Source organism: Mustela putorius, unplaced genomic scaffold (assembly GCF_011764305.1).
Source record: "Mustela putorius furo isolate JIRA1106 unplaced genomic scaffold, ASM1176430v1.1 tig00000873_pilon_pilon_pilon, whole genome shotgun sequence".
Taxonomy (NCBI): Eukaryota; Metazoa; Chordata; class Mammalia; order Carnivora; family Mustelidae; genus Mustela; species Mustela putorius.
In genome coordinates, this window is record NW_025421504.1 from 4,843,662 (window position 1) to 4,858,399 (window position 14,738).

General features: G+C 56.0%; 1 protein-coding gene across 2 annotated transcripts in view; it reads left to right on the forward strand.

The window, feature by feature from the left end:
- Nucleotides 1–14,738, forward strand: part of UBE2O (ubiquitin conjugating enzyme E2 O) — a 57,347-nt gene that overhangs the window by 28,510 nt on the left and 14,099 nt on the right. The gene's annotated exons all lie outside the window — the stretch shown is intronic.

A 14,738-nucleotide genomic window follows, 5' to 3' on the forward strand; every position in this document is an offset into this window, starting at 1 on the left:
GTCCGCTGTCTGCTGTGTGGGGACAACTCAGACTCCTGATCACTGAAGTAAACTCAGAAATGGCTGGGAAAGCCTGGGCAGGGGGCGCGAGAGGGAAATCGTTTTTGATTACTCACTACCTGCCACCCGTGTCCTGTGCCTCCCATGGCTTACTCCACATGCGACCTTAGAGTCGCCGCCACAGGCCTGCCTCTACACTCACGTGGCTTCGTTGGCCCGTGCAGGGCGTGCAGGGCCCTTGAGATGCCTTCGTCTACCTGTCCCTGTCTTCCTCCACTTAGAACTGGTGGTCCTTGAGAAGGTCTGGGTACAGCTTGCTAGAGAGCGAAGGATTCTTCTGAGGCCAGCCTGGCCTTGCCTTCTGGTACTTCTTGAGACTCCACAGCCTGTTGGCCAGCTGCCAGGACCCAGGGACTGGGGGAAACAGGCAGCCCAGGTAGGGGAGTAGGAGAGCTGAGATGTTTGTTCCATAGAAGCTGTACCGCATACCCCGGAAAGTGTCTAGCCCATGCAGACCCTTGGGCGTGGCTGCGGGGCACTTGTAGCTGTGACTCCTCCTGTTTCCCGGTAGAGGGTCGAAGGGCGAGTATGAAAGGCGTCTACAGTACCAGCAGGTGTTTCCCCCTGGCACCTTCTTCCAGTGCGGGCTGGTGAGTCCTTCCCCCTCTCCCAGCCGTGCCAGTTGACGATGAATTCTGCCCAGAACCCAGCTGCTAAGTATTTGTGCTCAATTTTGTTAGACATCCTTGCTCAGAGGCAGGCTACCTGCTTCTCTCCTAATTCTGGTAGCATGGGGAGCTGAGGAAAGGGGAGGCTCGGTTGTTGTGGTCGGCACTGCCGTGACGAGGCCGTGGCTGCTGAGTCCCAGCAGCGGGGTCCGCCTGTCTGTGCGCCGTCTGTGGCCATGGCCGTGTGCATCGGTTCGGACGGCGGTCCATAGTTGGGACCATCCGGCGGTCAGGACCATCGCTGACCGATGCAGGAGCCAGCTTGCTTTCCCGCCAGCGTCCTATGTGTCTTCCTCCCTGGCTCGCTGCGCCTTTACGGAGCTCCTGCTTCCTGGGTGCTTGGGGATGTTTGCAACACCCCACCCCGGTTTGTCTCAGAAAGGTGTCGTTTTAGAATTGAGGAAAGCGGAGAGCCATCGTGTTTGGCGCAGTCATTCTGGGAAGGACCGAGAAGGCTGCCTGCCCCTCCTGCCAGCTTACCTGCTGTGGGGCGGCTCAGCTGTGTGTCTGGGGAGAGACGGGTGGGGGAGGGGGCGTCCGTGTGGTCTTCTCCGCTCTGCACTCACAGGGCCGATAAAAAACAAAACTCTGTGGGAAGATCGGCCACCCAGAGCCCCACACACTCCACCCCTACTTGGTGAGAACCTCGCCCCTCAGTGAAAAATCAGCCTTGGATCAGGGCCCTGATGTGTTATTTTTACTGCCTCTCCTACCGTATTTGCATTTTTTAAAATAGCAGTGCTGAGTGGATCCCTTTCAGTCGGAGTCTGCTTCAGAAGGTGGGATGCGTGTTGCCGAGTGTGGCTGTTCTCGGTGTTCGGGAGCGTGGCCCGAAGGGGATGCAGGTGTCGGGGGCGAGGTAAAGGTGGATGTCACAGGCCGCTGTGGAAGTGAGGGGTCGGCTCTGTGCTGACTGCAGATGACATCATCTTGAAGATGACGTCATGTTCCTGTGGGCTTGAGGAAGGGAAGGCGAAGAAAGAGAGCAGGGGCGTCTGTGAGCTGAGGTCCTGGTGACCGTCCTGGGGGATTTGCACGGGACAGCCATGCGCCCTTCACGCCAGGGCTGTTCTTTCTCAGATCTGGGGCTCTTACGTGTGGACAGAACCACGTTTTCTGTACCAGCTCGTGCCATCCGAAAGTGTGGCCTAAAAATCTGGTTATCTTGGCTGCCTTCCTGCCTGAAAGTCTTTTAAGGAGGCAAAACTGTGTCCCCCAGCTGTCCAAGGGCGCATTGGCAGAATCTGCTTTCGCTGCCGTCATAGCCGCTGGCCTGGGTCAGGTCCCTTGTCTCTGGTCCGTGGGGGATCGCGTGCTAATCGCTGTCACAGAGCCTAGGGCTTTGTTCTTGGCATCTGTCTGGTAACCGGCCTAGACCACCAGAGCAGAGGTCGCACATGCTTTCCTGACCTGGTAACTGTTCAAGGCCTGAACCAGGGGTGTGTCGGGGAAAGCCAGGGGGAGGAGCTGCCCCAGGCAGAACTCAAAGCTTTGTTAATTGTTTTAGTCACCTTGTTCTTGCATCCTCAGATTTGTCTGTTTCAAATACTGTTTTAATTAAAAACAAACGTCCTAAGTCGTTGGGGTTCTGTTTTGTTGTAGGAGAAAGGGAGACTTATTGGTTGGAGCAGAACTGTTTTAACCACGCTGATTATCAGACTTACCAAGGGAATGTTAAGTACATTTCTGGGCTTCACTCAGAGAATTATCCGGTAGGTTTTGGGTTTAAAAAAAAAAAAATTAAGACTGGTGTGTGTGTCTGTGTGTATGTTTATTTGGATGAGGGGAGGGGCAGAGGGAAAGGGAGAGAGTCCCAAGCAGTCTCCACACCCAGCACAGCCCAACTCAGGGCTCCATCTCACAACCCCAAGATCGTGACCTGAGCCAAAATCAAGACTTGGACCTTAACCGACTGAACCTCCCAGGCGCCCTAGAATCTGTTTTACAGAGCACTGAGGAGTTACCTGCCTTAGAACTTAGTCCTCCTCCCACGAGACGTGCTTGAGGCTGCCTCTGTCTTTGCTCATAATCTTTTTGCTATTTCAACACAGCTAAATTAAATATCTAGACTTCTTCCACTCTATTTTTATGGGGCCATTTGTTGGTTTCCACCAGTGGCCCTTCAAAGACCAGCACGGTGGAGTGCGGTCCGCCAGAACACCACCTTGCACCCGGTGATGGTAAGGCCCGGCGTCTAAAAGTAGGTGTCCCGTAGTGCAAATGATTGTGATCTCTTGCTCTCAGGGACCGTGTCCTCCTTCAGGTCTGTGACGATATGAATTCTAACCGAGAGGTTCTTCCTCCATGAAAGCTAGAGGGGTCCAGAGGAGGGAAGGAAGTGTCATGCCTGGTTGTACAGAAAAGATCACGGGAGGCCTAGGTTCTGTGTGCTGGTGTCTGCCCGCTAGCTACCCTCCCTGACCCCGCAGGGACACCCTGGAACAGCGTGGGGTGGGGAGGCTCTTCTGTCCGGGGGGTGGGACAGCTCTGTGACTGTCTCTGCACATTTCCTGAAGTGGGGTGAGGCCCTTCCCCCTGAGGCGGCAGTGGGGGGTGAATGAGGTCTGTGAAGCACCTAGACACGCCCACCCCCGTGGTCAGTCCCCAGGCCTAAATGACCTGCTTGCTGGACCCGTGTACTCGGTCCCAGCTGTTTTCCTGCTGCGCGCCAGAACCTGCGAGGCACAACGTGGCGGTGTTAGCGCGGTCCCTGCGGTCCCAGCTGAGAGCACGCCGTCCCACACTCTGATTCGCGCTCGCTGGGGTCTCTTCATCACCCTGGGTGGGTGTGTCCGCACACATCAAAAGGCGGGGAGAATTTTGACCATGTGAACAGGAACATGGTTATTCGCATACTGTAAGATTTCCTGTCGGTTTTCTTGAAATAGCTCCCCCGGTGTACCTAAAATCCCTTCAATTTATAAAAGACTTTTTAGTAATGACAGCTAAATCAAGATGCACTGTTATGGTAATTTTTGCCTCTTTTCAGTCTTGGTAAACACCATGTGATTGCTTTTTCCAGCTGAGCCATAAGTTTCTCAGAGGAGAAACTGTCAGGAGCCTGGTTCTGGCTGTGCGCTGGTGTGCCCGGCACGGGCTTCCTCAGACACCGGGTGGACTGGGGACATCTTTCCGTTCAGCCTGCCTCCTTGGGGGTCCGGGGGGATGCACACTCCAGACAGGCCACCCGTGCAGCCCCTCAGTGGTGGTGGCCGGGAACGCGCTCACCAGACCTTGTCCAGCCCTGGGCTGCCTTCCCGGTGAGGCATCTTGGGCCCAGGGAGGCAAGAGCGTGTTCTCAGGGCATGGGCTGGGGCATGCTCCCTGGCTGTGACAGTAGGGGGCTCAGCCATTGTCCTGTGCAGCCCCAGCCTGGTGAACCATCGCATCCCGACCTGAGGTGCTGTGGGTGAGCTCTGGGTAATTGGTATCAGAGGGGTGGGCAGTCAGTGTTCTTCTGATTAATGACCAAACCCCAGGAGCCCTTCTGTCTGTGCCACAGTCGCCAGGCCATTGGCGCCCAGGGGATGTGCAGTAGCCCAGGATGTGTTTTCGTGTCATCTGCCTTGAGATCGTGACTGCAGGTGTTGGAGAAACAAGCGGGGTTACTGTGGGCTCAGGGAGGTTGTGTTTCTCCTGCGTGGGGTCCCTTGTAGTCCTGCAGCCACAGGACTCCGAGACCGTCCCTTTGAGCTACTCCTCCCTTGTTGCGTTTTCAGAGGACAGTTAGAATAGCCAGGGTTGGGGTTGTCTTTTCAGAATGACCTCCTAGGGACTGGACGGGGACAGGGCCCTCCCTTCCTCTATCCTGATAACCTCTCTGTTAAGACCCTCTGTTACATACCAGGGACCGTGCAGACGGGTCACCCCGAGACCGGAGACTTTGTTCCCCTATGGATTCCCAGGCCACAGGGCTGGGGTGGGGCCCGAGAGCCTGCATTTCAGGGAGCTCTGGGGAGATGGTGGGGCTGGCGTCAGGCCACCCTGTGAGTGTCCGCACAGCTCTCAGTGCTCTGGGGCTGTGCCCAGTGAGGAAGGACAGGCTAGCAGAACCAGACCTGTGGAGTGATATGGCCGGGGTAGCCTTGGGCAGCTCCACCTCTGCGAGCCCCCGGACCCCTGTGCAGAGTGAGAGCACAGGGAGTGGGGCCCCTGCGGAGGCTGCGAGGTGTGGAGGAGGCAGAGCTCGGCGGCTCCTCCCCCGTCCCGTGCGAGCGCAGTGAAGGTCAGTCATGGCTCCCTGAGCTCACCTGACGCCAGGCCATGTAAGGGAAGGTTGAAGGTCTAGAAGGCGGTGAGGCCCTGAGCCCTCTCTGCGCCTGGACAGTTGGCCTGCTGCCTGCTTCCTCCCAGGCATGCCCGCAGCCCCAGGACAGTGGCCTGGCCCCGAGAACAGAGCACAAGTCCACACAGTCGTGTTTACTGTTTCCTTTTCTACCTTCTAGTCATACTTCTCGAGGCAGGAGCTGCCTCCTACAGCTTCCCATTTGTACCCTCCCTTCCAATTCAGGAGGCCCCGGGCTGTTTTTTTCTTTTTGAGTCAGGTCGAAAAGCCTGGGGCCAAGAAAAGGGGGACAGTGTCCTCCAGGCCGCTCTGGCCGCCGAATCCGCCCCCCCAACCCCCGAAGATCGCGGCATCTGCAGAGACCCAGTTCCGCTGCCCAGGCGCCTGCTGACCTGCCGCCAGCCGCAGCACCCTGGGCCTGCCCCCTCACTTAGCAGCAGTGGGACTCCAGCCCCTCGTTCTGTCCCCTGGGGCATGCTGCGCCTCCAGGATGTTCCCGCAGGCCGGCAGGCTGCAGCTGCATCTTCCAGGCCATGATGCATGATGCTGCGTTGCGCAGCCCCACCGCAGCTGCTGGCCTAGGATGTGTGATCAGAGAGGGGGTTCGCTGGCGACATGCTGCCCCTGGGGCCAGAGAGTATAGAGGCCTGGCCAGTTTTCATTGAAGCCGAGGAGGTGGTGGACATCCCATGCCCTTAGTTCCTGTGCAGCCTGGCCCTTCCCACCGTCCCCCACCGACCATCCAGAAGCAGGAACTTCACTCCCCACCCAGCGAAGCAGTGCCCGTGCTCGTGTATAAATGTTTTCACGTACTTTCATTTTGTCCCTCCACCCAAATGTCTATTCCTTAAATACAAGGCACATTCCTACAGATTTTTTATTCTTGTTTTTATTTGAATCTATAGGAAACACTAAAAAATTATGGAATTAATTGACCTGAGTCTACGGTTTTAGCAGAACTTCTGGTGAATGGTTTCTGTAGCACATGATTGACAGAATTTTCTAGTTCGGGGCACTGACCTTTGTCTTTCTTCCATACTGCCCAGACATTTCCAGCTGTCCTCTCTCCTCCCCAGGCATGTGAGGGCCTCTGGTCATTTGTGTTTTGCTGGTAAAACCTCCTGTCCTCAGGTGGGCGGCTCGCTGATTGTTGTCGGGCGTTGTCAGGGGCTGGCCACATGATGGTCAACTGCTCTGCGAAAGTCCTTACCTGGGCACACTCTGGAATCCCTGACCAGTCATACCCCTGGGCCCAGTGTGAACTGGGGACTCAGGCTTAAGAAGGAGCCAGAAGAGGAGGCTGGCTTTACCTACGGTGCCACTTCCTGCCCCCTCCAGCTTTCCTGTTCTGGAAGCCCCCACACTGACATCTGGAAAGAGTTCAAGGTGGCCCACCCCCACGGTGTCTATGTGTGAACATACAGATCCTGGGATCTTTGTTTGTTTGCTAATTTGTGGCTCCAGACCAACTTTTGATGGGAAGAGGAGTCTCTCTCCCCTTGATGTAGCTGGCCAAAGCCCTAGCCTGAGAACCCGCTGAGCTGGTCACCGGGGCGGGGCAGATAGGAAGGTCGGGTGGGACTCTCGGACTTCTCGAAAGTGAGCGGCCGTAGAATACGTTTTACATCATGACCAAGGACACGTGCGTCAGCAGGACGCAGCTGGAAAGGTTTTCTCTGAACGATACCTTGCCACTTTGTCATGTCAGATACTTCCCTTTCTCCCCCTCCCCGGTATTGGCCATGAACCCCTAAATTGATTTCATAACCCACTAATGAGTCACAGCCACAGTTTGAAAAACACTGTTCGAGGGAGTGTTCCATTCTAGGACTTCCGAAGCTTCTCCAGAATTCTCACCGCCGGCATATTTCAGGCGGACCTGAGTAGCCTCTCTGCCCGCCTGGTTGCGTTGGCACTGGAGGGGAAAGGGTTAAGGTCTCTGTACCAGGTCCATGTAAGTTCTTTGAAAGCAGTGTGCACTCCTTGTTTTGTATTTGTATGTTCCTCGCTAGCCCTCAATCTGCAGGAAGCGTTAGAGAAATTAATTGACCTCCATTCTAGGTCTCAGCAAAGTTTGTCGGCAGTGGTTTCCTCTGCCCTTGTCCCCACTCACGGAGTCGGGCCGCGGGGCTTTTCAGCCGAAGGAGCTCTTGTATGTGCAGCCAGACCCCCGCCTTCTTTTTTCTTTTCCTTTTTTTTTTTTTTAGATCTTATTTATTTATTTGACAGAGATCACAAGTAAGCAGAGAGGCAGGCAGAGATGGGGCTGGAAGCAGGGGAGGCGGGAAGCAGGCTCCCCACTGAGCAGAGAGCCCGATGTAGAGCTCGATCCCAGGACCCTGAGATCATGACCTGAGCTAAAGGCAGAGGCTTAACCCACTGAGCCACGCAGGCGCCCCAGACCCCCACCTTCTACTGCAGGGCCCTCCCAGTGCGGCGCTCACCACGGACCCACGGGCAGCACAGAAGTGTCTGTGACCTCTGCTGAAGGGACGGGGGTCTGTTAGGAGGCCCCGGGGTCCCCAACACAAGTGGAAGCCCCGTTGACCTGTTTCACCGTTCTCTGGTTTGCCTTGGACTCAGAGCCCACTCCGGCCGTCCGGTGGGTGGGAGGGATGGTTTCGCCCAGCTCGCTCCTACCCCATGGACGTTGTCAGCCCTTGGAAATTTCCAGTGCTGGTCTGACCTCATACTCCTTTCAGGACTCTGTTCTCGGAGTCCTGACCCAGGTAAACAGCCTCCTTCCTCCGTGTGTCTACGGGGCCACTTTCCCCCTCCCCAGGCCAAGCAGCAGGGCGGCTGGTTTTTCTTCTCCTGAGAAAGATCTGGTCTCCTCGCTGAGCACCGTGAGGCTTCGGCTTCGGAGAGATCTGCCCGAGGCCTGGGGCCTGGTTCAGTCCGGCCAAGTTTAGTAAAGCCTCCCTCGGAATACACAGCCAAACCGGGGCCGCTGTAGGCTGTCCCCAGTTTTCCACTCGCTCACCAGGGGGGCAGGGTAGGGCTGGCCCCCAGCTGGCCTTGCGACAGCGGAGACTTCACAGAGTCCGCTGGGTGCTCGGCACGATGAGCCTTTTGAGGTTTTGAGTTTGAAGCTGTTCCCGGTTGTGAGTTGAGGGTGTGGCGTTGAGAACATCACTAACTCCCAGGACCGACCTGCTTGGTTTTCCGCCGGTGGGACGGAAGGAGAACGCCGGCATCTCCCGTCTGGCCGGCCCTGGAGCCCGCCGGGCAGGGGCGGTGGTCGGCGCGCGCATTCTAGCCTTGACACAAACGCTTAGGCTCCTTTAAGCCCCTCTTGGCTTTTGTCGGGGACTTCGGCCCCTTCCCCTCTCACACGGAGCCCAGTGCTCGCGCCAGCTTTTCTCCCCAGAGCAGGTGCTTGGCCTCTGCTGGGAGGCCAGCGCGAAGGCCCCGCCAAGTCCTATGAATGTGACGTTCAGATCCGTTTGAAAATTGCTTCTTATATCCGCTTCCTTGTATGTTCAACCTATCGATCAGCCTCAGCTGCCTTCTTCTATTCTTGGAACGTCTCTGCACGGCGAATTCGGCTTTCTCTAGGTCAGCGAGCAGCGGTGTTAGGAGGGGCAGCCTGGACCTGCTCTCATTCCTGCTGTGTTGTCAGTGCTGGGCCTCGAGGTGGCGGCTGAGGGGAGCAGCGTGCACCTAGGCTGAGGGCAGGGAGAGGGGAGTGGCCCTCCTGGTCCTCCTGGAGCTGACCTGGGGGTGCAGTGGAAGCGCCTGGCCCCGCTGCCAGGTCGCCTTTTCCCTGTGCCCTTACTGCTTCCCGAGGGTGGGAGGCGCCTCATGAGCTCTGTCTTCCGGACTCGTCCAGGGTGATCTGGTCCCCGCACCACCATTCTGGGGGCAGCCTCAGGGCTTTTGGCCTCAAGGCTGCTGATGTTTTGGGCTGGATGGTTCTTTCTCGTGGCACCAGGGGCAGGGTGGGGGGCCATCCTGTGCCCTGTTGGAGGGTCAGCTGCATCCATACCTGCCACCTCCCAGAAACCCCCTTCCCCAGCCGCTGATGGCCACAAATGCGTCCAGAGACACTCCAGATGCTGTCTGGGAGGCAAGCTTGCCCGCCTCTGCCCCCGCCCCCCGCCCCGAGAACCACCGGGTTCATTGGTCTCCCCACCCCTCCCTACAGGCTCCTTTTAATACCCTTGTCCTGAGTGCTCTCTGCTCCGAGCCTGCAGGGGCTTCCATCTCCATGAGGATGGGACCCCAGGTCCTTCCTGCCCTCCGTTCCAGCCCCACCTCCGCTGCCCTCTCCGGTCGTCCAGCGCGCCGGGCACATGGTTCTTCAAGGCAGCCCTCTCTCTGCTTGGAAAGCTCACTCGCCTCTGTACCCAGCTCTCTGGTCAGATGTCACCTTGGAGTGGCCTTTCCTCACCAGCCGTGTAAAATAACTCACCCTTGCTTCCTCCCGCTCTGCCTCTCACCCCGGCCCTCGCGTTGCCTTGTTTTTCTGAATGGCACTTACCACTACCTGACCTATGCGTGCGTGTGTGCCCCGTACACGTGTGTGTGCGCATGCACACGTACGTCGTGTGCGTCTCCTCTGCCGCACTAGAACACAAGCTTTGTGACGCCAGGCACACAGGAGGTGCCAGTCATCGTTGTTCAGAGGAGTCATCTCCTCCAGAACTGTGCCAGCGCCCCTGTCCCTGGGGGCAGAGGTGTTCTTGGACACTTGTTTCCAGAACAGGCAGGAGCAGCAAAGGATGTCCCGCAGTTCTGTCCCCAAATTGTCTGAAGTAACCCATACCCCCTTTAAAGATTTTATTTATTTGTTTGACAGAGAGACACAGCAAGAGAGGGAACACATGCTAGGGGAGTGGAGCTCCCGCTGAGCAGGGAGGCCGATGCGGGACTCGATCCCAGGACCCTGCGGATCCTGACCTGAGCCGAAGGCAGGCGCTTAGGGACTAAGCCCCCCAGGCGCCACCACGCATGCCCCCTTTAAAAGCCAGCCATGGTTCCTTCTCACAGAGACACGTGAACACTTTGTCTTGGTATCCTTTTTGTTTCTATTCAGAATCTTCGGACAGCTACACTCTGCCTCCAGAAATGTTGTTGGTCACCGCCTTAGAGGTGGTTCATTGTGGTAGAGCCAGTAATGACCCCTGAAATCTACCCATCCGCCACCTCCAGATCCCAACCTGGTAACCATTTTGTTTTCGTTTTTTTTTTTTTTTTTTTTTTTTTTTTAATTGCCATTGGGGTGAACCTAACAGAAACACATGGCTTTGTTCAAAGTCATTCACCTCATTTATTTTATTTATTAATTATTTTTATTAACATATAATGTATTATTAGCCCCAGGGGTACAGGTCTGTGGATCGTCAGGCTTACACACTTCACAGCACTCACCATAGTACATACCCTCCCCAGTGTCCATCACCAGCCACCCCATCTCTACCCCACCTCCCCCCAGCAACCCGCAGTTTGTTTTGTGAGATTAAGAGTCTCTTACGGTTTGTCTCCCTCCCCATCCCATCTTGCTTCATTTTTTCCTTCTCTATCCTCCCATCCCACCCCCCGCCCTGCCTCTTAAATTCCTCATATCAGAGAGATATGATAATTGTCTTTCTCTGATTGAGTTATTTCGCTCCACATAATACCCTCTAGTTCCATCCACTTCATTATAAATGGCAGGATTTGGGGGTTTTGATGGCTGCATAGTATTCCATTGTATATATATTCCACATCTTCCTTATCCATTCATCTGTTGATGGACATCTGGGCTCTTTCCATAGGTTGGCTGTTGCGGACATTGCTGCTATAAACATTGGGGTGCACATGCCCCTTCAGATCACTGCATTTGTATCTTTAGGGTAAATACTCAGTAGTGCGATTGCTGGGTTGTAGGGTAGCTCTATTTTCAACTTTTTTTCTTTTTTTCTTTTTTTTAAAGATTTTATATATTTATTTATTTGACAGAGAGAGGGAGAGAGATCACAAGTAGGCAGGCAGAGAGAGAGGAGGAGGCAGGCTCCCTGCTGAGCAGAGAGCCGATGCGGGGCTCAATTCCAGGACCCTAAGATCATGACCTGAGCTGAAGGCAGAAGCTTAACTCACTGAGCCACCCAGGCACCCCTGTTTTCAACTTTTAAAGGAGCCTCCACTCTGCCTTCCAGAGTGGCTGCTCCAGCTTGCATTCCCACCAGCAGTGTAGGAGGGTTCCCCTTTCTCCGCATCCTCACCAGCATCTGTCATTTCCTGACTGGTTAATTTTAGCCATTCTGAGTGGTGTGAGGTGGTATCTCATTGTGGTTTTCATTTGTATTTCCCTGATGCCGAGTGATGTGGAGCACTTTTTCATGTGTCTGTTGGCCATCTGGATGTCTTCTTTGCAGAAATGTCTGTTCATGTCTTCTGCCCATTTCTTTTTTTTTTTTTTTAAGATTTTATTTATTTATTTGACAGACAGAGATCACAAGTTGGCAGAGAGAGAGAAAGAAAAGAAGGGAAGCAGGCTCCCTGCTGAGCAGACAGCCCAAAGTGGGGCTCGATCCCAGGACCCTGGGATCACGACCTGGGCTGAAGGCAGAGGCTTTAACCCACTGAGCCACCCAGGTGCCCCTCTTCTGCCCATTTCTTGATTGCACTATCTGTTCTTTGGGTGTTGAGTTTGATAAGTTCTTTAAAGATTTTGGATACTAGCCATTCATCTGATATATCATTTGCAAATACCTTCTTCCATTCTGTCAGTTGTCTTTTGGTTTTGTTGACTGTTTCCTTTGCTGTGCGAAAGCTTCCGAACTTGATGAAGTCCTAATAGTTCATGACGCACATGGCTTTGTATGCGGACTAGTTGAGCTCCAGAGCCTGGCGTGTTCCGCCAGCAAGCACAGCGCCCTTTAGGGGGAAGCCTCTAGCCTCTGGCACCTGCCGTCTGGATGCGTGATGTCTTCCTCTTCGGCCCCAGAAAGGAATAGGGCGTTGAATGCCTTTATAATCAGGAGAGGAATCACTGTTACAGGAGTTCCTGCCAGGAATAGGTTTTACTCTGCTCTTATCTCTGCAGCTTGGGGACGGATGAGCTTGTCGTGTGGTTAAGAGAATGGCTTCTGCAGCCCATCAGAGTTCAAGTCAAGGTCCACATGCGGAGCTATGTGACCATGAACAAGTTCCTCATTTTCTCTCCATGTCAGTTCACTCCTCTGTAAAATGGGGATTATTTAGTACGTACAGTAATAGTATGTCCTTCACAGCACTATGGATAAAACACACCAAGTGCAAGTAGACTGCTCGAGACATAGTAAGCACCAGTTGCTGTAGGCGGAGGACACCGAGCTCCCAAGCCCCCAGGAGCGCAGCGGTGCCCTCCGAGTGGGGACATGGGGAGCCTTAGTGATGTGGGTAGCACATGGTGGGCGCAGGGAGAGGAAGGCGGTGTTTGGAAGGAACTGCGCGGTGGAGAGGCACACGGATGGGAGAGGACTGGCTTGTTTGGGTGAAGGTAGCGCCCTGCGTGGGTGGGACATAGGGAGTTGGGAAGGAAAATGTCGAGGGAAGGGAGAGCCTTGCACGTTGTCCAAAGCCCTTCTAGACGCTCTTGTCATTTTTCTGGAATTCCCAGGGGATTCGTCAGAAGCGTGGCCGCCACGCCCCTCCTCCTCGTTGCTTCACTCTGCTCCGCTCTCAGCACTCTCAGGGCTTTGGAGAAAGGTCCCTCCTTGTCACGGAAGGTTGTTAGAAGAGCCTGGAGACCAGGCCTCACCCTGGAGTGGACTGTGGCAAAAGGCCAGCCACAGGGGCAGAGGGCCCCGTCCGGAGGACGGTGTTTGCTAACCAGGCCCCCTCACCCTGCCTCTGGCCTTGCGGTGATGCCAGCCTTCACTCCTGCCTTGTTCCCACATCAGCCTCCACGTGGGAGCCTCAGTTTCCCCTGTGCATTCAGGAGCAGTGTCCCATGGCCAGGGTGCCGTGAGGCTGGGCAGTGTGCCGACCGTTCAGGATCTGTGCCTGTGCTGCTCCATTCCTGCAGCTCTGTCAGGGACCCACGCAGACCCCCAGGTGGGGACACGATCTACAGCCTCAACTTGGGGGCTTTTCTCAGGGATGCCTGAGCAGACGAGGCAGCCTGTGCCCGAGGCCACAGCTCCCAGCGAGGATGGCACCCCCTTGCCCTGCACAGCAGTCCTTCTCCCACTGGATTTCCTGGCACTGCAACTTTGGTTTCTATGGCAACTTGGAGAGACTTGCAATTGTGGCTTTTTAAAGTCTAAACTGGGAGCAGAGGTTTGAGGTAGGTTGGGATAGCACCGGAAATACCATGTCCCAGACCAGAGCCGTGGGCGCAGAGGGTCACAGGACAGGAAGATCTTTGAGTCAGAAAAGTGGCACCATCACCCCAACAGAGCCTTAGCAGAGTTCCGTGTGCCCTCCGCCCCCGACTCCCGGGATCTTTGCGCAGAGTGAAGAAGAGCCTGAACTCAGAGGGTCTCCGCCTGTGGCTTGGGGGCCAGTGGCCTCAGGAGGAGCGGTCACATGTGGCATTTGCTGAGTGCGTCCTGTGTGCCAGGTGCCCTGGGCCCATCTGTGCTTTCGTTGCCTTGTTAATCCCTGACCCGCTGTGAGATGGCTGCCCCCACCCCCCCCCGCACAGGTGGGCGCAAGCGATCTGCCCGAGGTTTTGGAGTGGGCACATCTCCGGGTCTGGCTCAGGGACCCTGGAGGTTAACACCTGGGCTCGCTCTCGTCTGGCTCGTGGCCTATATTCCCACGTAGGAAAAGCCTCTATCACCTGTTGATGGTGGAGCCCATTGCTTCCCCCTTTACTTTTTGGGTTTTTTTAAAAGTTTTATTTAAGTCGCCTCTACACCCAGCATGGGGCTTGAGCTCATGACCCCGAGACCCTGAGATCAAGAGTCCCACGCTCTTCTGACTGAGCCCACCAGGCACCCCTCCCCTTTAGTTTTTGAAGGTCCGATCCTCCTGATGGCAGGGTCTCTTAGCCGTCATCCCCGCAGTTTCAGGGACCTCGAGCCAGGGTCTTCTTTTTAATGTGTCCGTTCTCCTTCCATGGCGGTCACCTTTCCATGCCCCAGGTCTTGGAGTGGGGGCAGTGATCTTAGGGGTCTGGGGTTGGGCATTGTTTGAGAGAGCAGCTCTCGCTTCCCTGTGGTTTGGGGTGTTGGAGGTGCCCGTCCCGAGGAGATGGGCAGTCGCAGAGCCTCACCCATGGCTCCATGGAGAACTCCGGAGCAGCGCGCCGGGTTAGCGGAGCCAGCAAGGGAGACGCGCTGGCCTGGAGGAGGACCGTCTTCCGCCTGCGCCGTGGGAAGGCGCCCCGGGGCCTGGCAGAGGGAGGGGAGGGCTCTCGAGAGGCCCAGCTGTCCTCGGGGGCCGCTGCCGCGGGGCGTTTGCAGCTGGAGGGGTCAGGTGCTCGCCGTGCACGTGGCCTGGCTCCGGAGCCTGCTGTCCTGAGTTAGCCCAGGCCTGCGGCCTCCGCAGCACATGAGATAAGGACCGGGCTGCGGCTGGCCAGAGAGGATAGCCCAGATTAGAAGGTCGTGTCGGGTGACAGCAGGCCTCGGGGTGACCTGCTCAGCTCCGTGTCACACTCGCCCTCCGCCCCCTCTGCTCAGCGCTCAGCAGCAGGGGCCGGGCAGGCGCTTGGAGAAAGGAGAAAAGGGATTTCGCTCCCAGCAGAGTGCTTCGCCGTGTGAGGGGCCGCGGACCCCTTCATGAGAGCGAGGCCCTTCTGCTACCTGCCG